This window comes from Malania oleifera, chromosome 12 (assembly GCF_029873635.1).
Source record: "Malania oleifera isolate guangnan ecotype guangnan chromosome 12, ASM2987363v1, whole genome shotgun sequence".
NCBI classification, from domain to species: Eukaryota; Viridiplantae; Streptophyta; class Magnoliopsida; order Santalales; family Ximeniaceae; genus Malania; species Malania oleifera.
Genome location: NC_080428.1, coordinates 50,655,559 through 50,664,482, shown reverse-complemented (window position 1 = coordinate 50,664,482; position 8,924 = coordinate 50,655,559).

Sequence of the window (8,924 nt, the reverse complement as noted above, 5' to 3'; positions counted from 1 at the left end):
AAGACTTACTTAAATTTTTGTCCCTTATTTGTCATCGTCAAAAATGGGGAGATTGTTGTCCTTATAAGGCTTAACATCCTGTTTTGATGCTAACAAAAAAAATGGAACTTAACATATTTGGTTGAGTGATGATATTTCAAGATTTAAGTTTTTAAAGCTCAAGAATATGTATATAAGGATGATCAAAAGAAGCTTAAAGTATGGATTTCAAGATGATATTTTAAAGTTTGAAGAATATGAGAGAAATCTTAAAAGCATATTAAAGCTTAAAGAAAAACAAGAGAGACAAAAGAAAGCAAAGCAAGAGAGCTCAAAGAAAAGACAAACATGAAGACTCAAGCACCAAGAATGTCCAAATGTCTTAATAGTCTTTATATACGTACTTTAATGTTTAAATATCATTTGAAATACTTTGAAGTCCTTAAGGGAATCTTTAGGGGATATTTATGGACTTAGAGACCTATTTTAAAATCCCAAAAAATGTTTTATGAAAGTTCAAGACAAGAGAGCAAAATTAATTTTGAAAACTAAAAATGAAAAACTAGAAAAATGAACTGGCCAGTCGACTAACCAATTCGCACAGGGTTTCCTCAGCTGATTGACAAAACAACAGAATGAATAAACTACCCAGCTGACTGACTATTTTGACTTATGATCGATCAGCCGACTGACGCCTAATCTGTCCAGTTGACTGACATTTTTTAACTAAGTTCAGTCAGCTGACTGACAATTTATTGGAATTAATTTTTGGATAAACAGAATGTTGTCAGCCACCTTTCCAGCCGACTGACCTACACAAAATTGACCCAATCGAGTGAGTCAGCCGATTGACTCCACAGAGATTTTTGAAATTCAAACTTAACGGGAAGATTTTCAAATTTAATTTTAGGATTTCAAATCATTTGCAAAGTTGACCAACTCAAAGTTAACTTGGTAAATAAGGAAACTCTTTCAAAAAAAAAAAAAAAACTCCATAATACCTCTTTAGACTCATGAATCAAGTGGAGAGAAAAAGCAAGACAAGCATCCTACGTTCATACTCTCCAAACGCCCATACCTGCTCATATCCTTACTGGGAGAACTCTACAAAATTACTGATTGATCAAAAGCCTTGGTTTTGATTTGCAACTAAGTTTTCTATATCTATAAGAAAGAATCTTGGTGAATTCTATACTTGAGTTTCATCTTATTTCATCTTGATATTTAAATTTTGAAGTATATAGTACTGAAATTGTACTAATCTTCTCTTTGAGAGAGTGTTCTTGTACGCAACATTTATCTTGTATTCTTGCAGTGTTTTTGACAATTCGAGGTTGTTGGATTGTTGCCCAAGCGAGGGGTATCTCTTGGAGAGGCTTTGCTCTAGCCTAGTAAAGGAGTGTTTGAGCGTAGAATTCGCTTGTAACAGTTTTTGTTCTGCCTAGAAAGGAACAGGTATAGTGAAATCTTCAAGTGGTTTGCCTAAGGCGAGGACATAGGTTAGGGATAAGCCAAATCTCGTAAAAACAACCGTGTCACTCTCTTTCCCTTATTCTCTTTAAATTCTAGCAAAAATATAAACTGTGTGGATGTTGTAATTCTCTCAATCATTAAAAACAACATGTATTGGAAATTAAATAAACCAAAACTAAATTTGTTCTTGGGCTTGTAAAAACCCAAAGGGAGTACGTTCGTTAATTAATACTTTGCGAAAACCGTAAGAGAGTACGTTGATTGGTTAACAACCCAAAACCTATTAACTAAAGGTTTATTTGAATTCTGATTTTGGAAAGAGTGATTGGATGTTATTTTTATTATCAATTGAAAGACTAATTACATTCTCTACAGGGCTTACATATTCATATACACGGTTGCAAACAATCAAGCTGAATATTGCCAAAAGAATTGCAAAGCATATAATGATTGGTTACTTATATTGTGGTTGATTGGTTTGAGTAGTTAATTGATTGTTTATTTGTGTTGTGGTTGTGGATTGAATAAAAGACTTAAGTCTTTGTGTGATTGCTAAAAGAAGCCAAGAAATCTTTGAAAGAATTATAAAAGGTTAAGAATTCATAAAAGAATTTAAAAGAAATTTTAATAACCCAATTCACCCCCCCCCCTCTTGGGGCTACACCTTAGTTTTCATGTGTATATCAGTGTCTCACAAGCAATTACTCTAAGCTATAATAATTAAGCCCCCTCCCGAAGCTCGCTAAGCTTGGATCCATGTATTTCCTAAAATGTGATAAAATTATTGGGGTGAGACACTTTTCAGTAAGACGAAATAGATTATTATCAATGTGTGGCTAACATGAGTTTTAGTGTAAAAAAAATACATCCATTAATTAACTTTAAATGAGATAACATATAAAACTATACTCACACTTATATATTTGAAAATACATACTTTTCTTCTCAACACATATTCTGGCTTAATAAATAGCCTTTTTACATAAATCTACATATATGCATAGAAGAATCTCCCTAACTGGACTAACATCATGAATTACCCCCATGTTCGGGTTGTGCGGTTCGAAGACTGGACTTAGCCTTGGCTAGCCTACCACCAAGCTAAGTCAAGATACTCATCTGTAAGTCCAATTTGCCTACCCAGCCTGGTTCGGACTCCAGGTGGGTACACAACCCTTCTCTGGCCAAATCGACTATCTAATTACCAACACTCTCAGAATAGTGTGGTTGCACTGATTCTCGTCTGTGGCTATGGTACCGAGCTTCTTTTACATATCTGATCCATTAGGGTTTTTAAACCATATAATGCAATTTATAAAATAAAACAGTTAAACGATCTCATTTTCTCAATATATAAAACATATCAGTATTTTCACAATTTCCGATCATTCACGTGAGCTGTATCAAACCGTCATTTCATAACTCGGTATCTAATTGTCATTTTGCACAATTCCACATAATTATCAAAATTTCCAGATATTAGTATAAAACCATAACATTCACCATACCATATAATAAAAAAAAAAAACTCCAATAGGTTTATTTATACAGTAAAAATAATCATTCTGATGTCACACAATTTGAGTGATAATTCATAATATAATCAACTGACCAGAAAAATATTATTTTTGCTAAAAATAAGGATATAATCATCTCCATGATTTTATTTAACTCAAAATATATGTTTTATAAGAAAAAGGAGATGATTACCCTACTCACTTTAGTTTTCCCCAAATACGTATATAACATACAAAATCACTATTTCCATATGTCTGATTTATTCAGAAAATCATATATAATATTCTTGTAATCACATACTTCATTTTAATCGATTAAATTTCCAAAAATAACTGACATAATCTATTCCTCTTACCTTAACCCTGGAGTGGTTCCTACGACGTCCAAACGACGAAATCTCTCCGGTTAAAACATTCAGGAGCGGAGTTAGGACCCAGAAATGGTGTTCATTTTTCAATTTGGCAGAGAGATGGGGGAGAAAGTTAGAGATAGAGAGAGAAAGAGAAAAATTGAGGAGAGAGAGAGAGAGAGAGAGAGCTCATGGTTTAGGGGGGTAATTGAAATGTTTGAAGCTTTAGGAACCTTTAACATATATATATATATATATATATATTAATATATTATATTATATTATAAAATTAATTATTAATTAATTAATTAAGCATTTAATTTAATTTAATTAATTTTTTTTAGGACCACTACATAACATATTGGTTAAATTCATAGGTGTTGTAACTAGGGTTTATTGTTGCTCAATTTTAATCTATTTGGAAATTATTTCTTGAAAAAAACTTAAGAGTAAGACACAATTTGAATTATGACGATACTGTTCATGAAATATACCGTCAAACCTATTATCTAATATACAATTTAATTTTATTTTGAGTGAAACAATCATCAAAATTTTTTAACACGATTACAGAAAATTTAATTATGATTTCCTTGCCATGCAATTGCTTTTGGTTGAGATGAGACATTTGTGTGGCATACACTTCCTTATCGTTGAAGTATGCCTTTCTTATTGGCCAAATTTGTGCAAAAAAAAAAAAAAAAATTTACGCTAACCTTCTCAATCCACCTCTATCTTAGGGCAAACATGAAGGCAATAGTGCTTGTTCATTTGGTTCTTCAAGTCATGACAAGGGAGAGAAGGAGGAAAAGCAAAAGGATAAATGGGGAAGGGTGTGAGGAAGAGAGGTTCATGTGAACCATTATTTATTTTTTTTATCTGCATGCTTTAAGGTAGAAAAGGAGAAAGAGAAAGGACAATATTTATATTTAATTAATTACACTTTTTTTTATCGGTAAAGGGTAAATTTATTGATCAAAAGGAATATGTACAGAAAACTCTGGACATACACCATGCAGGAGACCAAAGCTCCCAATCTAAAGAGTACCAAAACTAGGAAAATCTAGAACAAGTACAATTAAACCTGTGCATACCCATCAAAACAAGGAAAAAACCTAATACCAAATACAATCAAATCTGGACATACCCAGAGATCATCTCAAGACCAACACCGTCTCCATAACCAAATTTAAATTTAAAATGCATAGTGGAGACGACAATCTTAACAGTTGCCCTGCTAGTCAAAAACACAAAGCCAAGTGTTAGGGGTTGATAGTGTGACCTCGGTTAAATGGGGAGGAGAGATGTTTTCACTTGCCCTCGCTAGGGATTTTTATACTGGATGTTGAATAACTCGGATGATGGCTTGTGTGGTTATCTTGGTGATTGAATATAACAACTAGTTCTACATGTCATTGAGTATGAAGGTCACTTGTCTTCATGAATTCATTATTATTGGAACTGATATTTCTTATTTATGATGGTTTTTGGAAACCTCTCACGTGTTCATGACAGCCGGATTGAATATATGTTATTAGCTGACTCTGTTGAGGGTAAGCCTCGATGAGTGCCGCGCGGCCCGTTAATTGGGTTGAAATTGGCGGTTCGTGACAGTTGGTATCTAAGCATAGTTTGCGTGAGCTCGGTGGGCGTGAACATTGTGAGTTGTAAAATGAGAATTTAAAATTTTATATAAAAATAGAACAATGTGGAGGCATGTAAGGCAAGGGATGACTCAAGAGAAAATTGATTTTGAAAATACAATTGTGGAACTGGAATGAGTCACTCCATGTATGAAAATCCCTGGTATGGAGTAGTTATAAGCCTTAAGAATAGGTTGAAATACATTGAGGGCATGATGCCATCTCCCATCTCGTGAAGGAGAAAGTCAAATGGAGCTTGCGGTATTTGAAGGAGGATTGGGCAGTTGGAAACTTAGCAAGAGTGCGATGACATACATAATCCCTGGGGGGGTAGTGCCAATAGAGCTTGAGGCCTCCCTAGAGGAAGAAGACCAATAGAGCTTGAGGTCTGCCAGAGAATGTTGAGTTATTGGAAGCCTTGAGTAGGCTGAAACATATCGAAGGCGTGATGCCATTCATTGTCCCAAAGGGGTAGTGCCAATAGAGATTGAGGCCTTCCTACGAGAAGTAGACTAATAGAGCTTGAGGTCTGCCAAAGAGTATTGAGTTGTCGCCTTGCATAGGTTGAATTATATTGCCGGCGTGATGCCATCCATGGTCCCAAAGGGTAGAGCCAATAGAGTTTAAGGCCTCCCTGCGAGAAACAGACCAATAGAGCTTGAAGTCTGTTTAAGAATACTGAGCTATCGGAAGCCTTGAATAGGCTAAAAGACATCGAGGTCGAATGAAATCTAGAATCCCATGGGTTTGTGCCAATAGAGATTGAGGCCGCCTTACGAAAGTTAATTGAGATCATTGTTATATTGCACGTACATAGTATGGGAAGAGAATCCATTACAATTTGATGGGTAAGTGAGTAGAGGACCTCCAATAAGACTATAGAGAGAAAGTAATGGTTCACACCAAGCACACAGGAAAGTAGGCAAGGTGCCACCCAAAAGTGCATAAGGGAAGGCAATGTGAATGCTGCACACTCTATAAGTCAACATGGTAGAGAAAGGGTAATGGTTCACACCAAACACCCGAGAAAGTAGGTAAGGTGTCACACCAAGCGCAAAAGGGTTCACAGGGTAAATGATGCATGCTTTGGTTGGTGTGGCAGAGATAGGATAATGGTTCTCACCAAATACCTAGGAGAGTAGGTAGGGTGACACGCCATATACGCGAAAAGGGGTAGGCAGGGTGAACGTTGCACACTCTGACCAAGTTAAGATAGATAATTGTAAGCCTCTAATGACTTGAATGATGATTTGATGCGAGAGTCGGTAGATTTCAATACCCAAAAGACAACCAACTTGAATGGATAAGTTGTATACCCTTTTCATTTTTTTCAACTCGACTTTTGAACTCTTCCAGGCAGCACCAAATCAAGAAAAAAAATGATAAATCAAGAATTGACTTTTGTAAAAATTAAATCCAAGACCTTCCAAGAAACTTTACAATCCACACATGTTTATTTAAGCGAACCCTAAGGACCACTCCACATTATTTTTTAATATATTAAAAATAATTTTATCCTTTTTATTTTTGTTTATTAATTTTACTTTGCAAGTAAACAATAAATAAATAAATCAAACTTCTTATTTTATTATCTCAAAAATAATGATAACATATTATATTTTCCAAAATATCATTTCAAATATAATTCTACATTGTGCGCATAAATTTAAAATACTAAATTTAAATTTATATAAATTTAAACAAAACATAAATAAAATTATATTAAACTCTTTTAAAATCTTACAGATTCAACTCTAAAAACACTAGCTTGCTAAGCCTTCGTTTGGGAGCACTCAAAAAAAGAAGTGCCCATAGCACTTTTCATTTAAAATAAACACTTTTACCAAAAAAGTGGATTTTGATTTGTATTATAACAAACACTTATTGCAAAAAATACTTTTCCAAAACCATTTTTTTTAAAACAATTTAAACGAATTTTGAGAAGAAATTTATGATAATTTTTTGACGACTTTTAAGTGTTATTGTTCATAGATGGGTCAATTTTGTAAATATAAAATTTTAGTGGCTATTTTATAACTTTAAAAATATAGTAGAAGATAATCATATATTATTTTATTATGTGTTATAGTATATTAATTATTAATGAGTCATAACTCAATTATGAAATGAAGAAGAAGTACCATCTACTAATTTAAATTAATATTAAAAATTAAAAATAATAATTTAATTAATAATGTTATTTTAACATAAATTAATATGACAATCATATATTATAAATATAAACTAAGAAAAAAATTATTTTTAATCAAAAATAATATTACATTGTTTTGTATTAGCAAAAATATTTAAATATTAACTAAAAATAACAGACAACATAATTAAAATTGTTAATTAAAAATTAATCATATGTTATTTTATTATACATTATAATCTATTAGTTATTAATAAAATATAATCATGAAATTAATAAAAAGAACCATCTAAATTTAAATTAATGTTAACTTAACTAAAAATTTTAATTAGTTATTAGTACTATTTTTTACATAAATTAATGTGATAATCATATGTTATAAATATATATTAATAGTGCGATTATTGTTAATTAATAAATAATATATTATTTTATTTGATATAAAATATTTAAATTTTCATTACAATATTAATATAATTATCAATTAAACTTGTAATTATAAAAATATTAATATTTTATGTTAACTTTGGTGTAATCCCAAGCGGGGGGTAAATTGGATATTTAAAAATTCTTTCCTAAGTCAAACAGTCTAACAACAGTATTATGCAACTTAGAGTCTTTCTATGCAATTTTAAATCCAATCATTCACAATAAAACATACACGTGCGGTAAATAAATTATGGAAAAGTAAATTGCACACACGATATATTATCGAGGTTCGACCAAAGTGTCTACATTCCCGTCTTGACTTACCACCACAAAAATTCTACTATAAGCTCACTTCATGAGTGGAGCGATACCGATTACAATCAAGTCAATTAACGAGACTGATCTCAATCTACAAACACACCTTACCAGGATGATGCACCTAACTTTCCTAATCAGGTCTAAGTCAATCAAAAACTATTCAATAGGGCTAGTCTCCCTCTTCAGGCTCATGCTTGGAATATAACAAATATTCAATATAAATTTTGCGTACACGGAAATATGCTTCTCAACAAGCAGATATGTACGAAAATACAGTCCAGATAATAATGCAAGCATAAATGATAGTAAATATACTCAATGCTAATGATATGTGCTAAACACTCAATCTAATGTGAATATACAATCAATATCTAAAGTGTATTGCTAAGCAAACTTTGAAACAAATAATCAATGTAGATCAATCACACCAAGTTTCAAAGTGTTCAAACAACAATATTCAAAATATCTCAAATACGATTTTCTCAAATAATAACTTAAGAGATATTTGAAATATATGTAAGCTTGTGAAAAAAAATATATTTTACAAATCAAAAACCACAAACTTGATGAGTCTTATAACCAAGATGCAAAGACTCACTAACTATGAAGATTTTTCCCACACAGATTTATTAGTTAAATTGGGAGAAAAATCAAAGTTAAGAACTCTCAATAAAATAAACAATTAATATAAACCAAGCAGAGTTTTAGCAACTAGAAACACTCAAAACACTCTTAGGAAGTTGGATTTCTCAAAAAAATAGCAAAAAGTGAGTGTATGAGGTTAGTATGAGAAATATATGATCTTTGAAAAATAGAGGATTTTTGGCTAATAAAATATGCTAATTCGTGCTTAATTTTTGCAAATGAAGTCATATATATAGACTTGGCCAAAATTATAGCCGTTGGGGACACACTAGGTATTTTGGAAAAAAATTAATTGAGTTTAATTAAAAATAACCCAGTTTAACCTCGGTAAAATTTGAGCAACCCGAGAGGTTTGGTCGACCACTTTTAAGGTTCGGTCAATCGGATGCTCAATTCGGTCGACCGAGATAAATTTGAA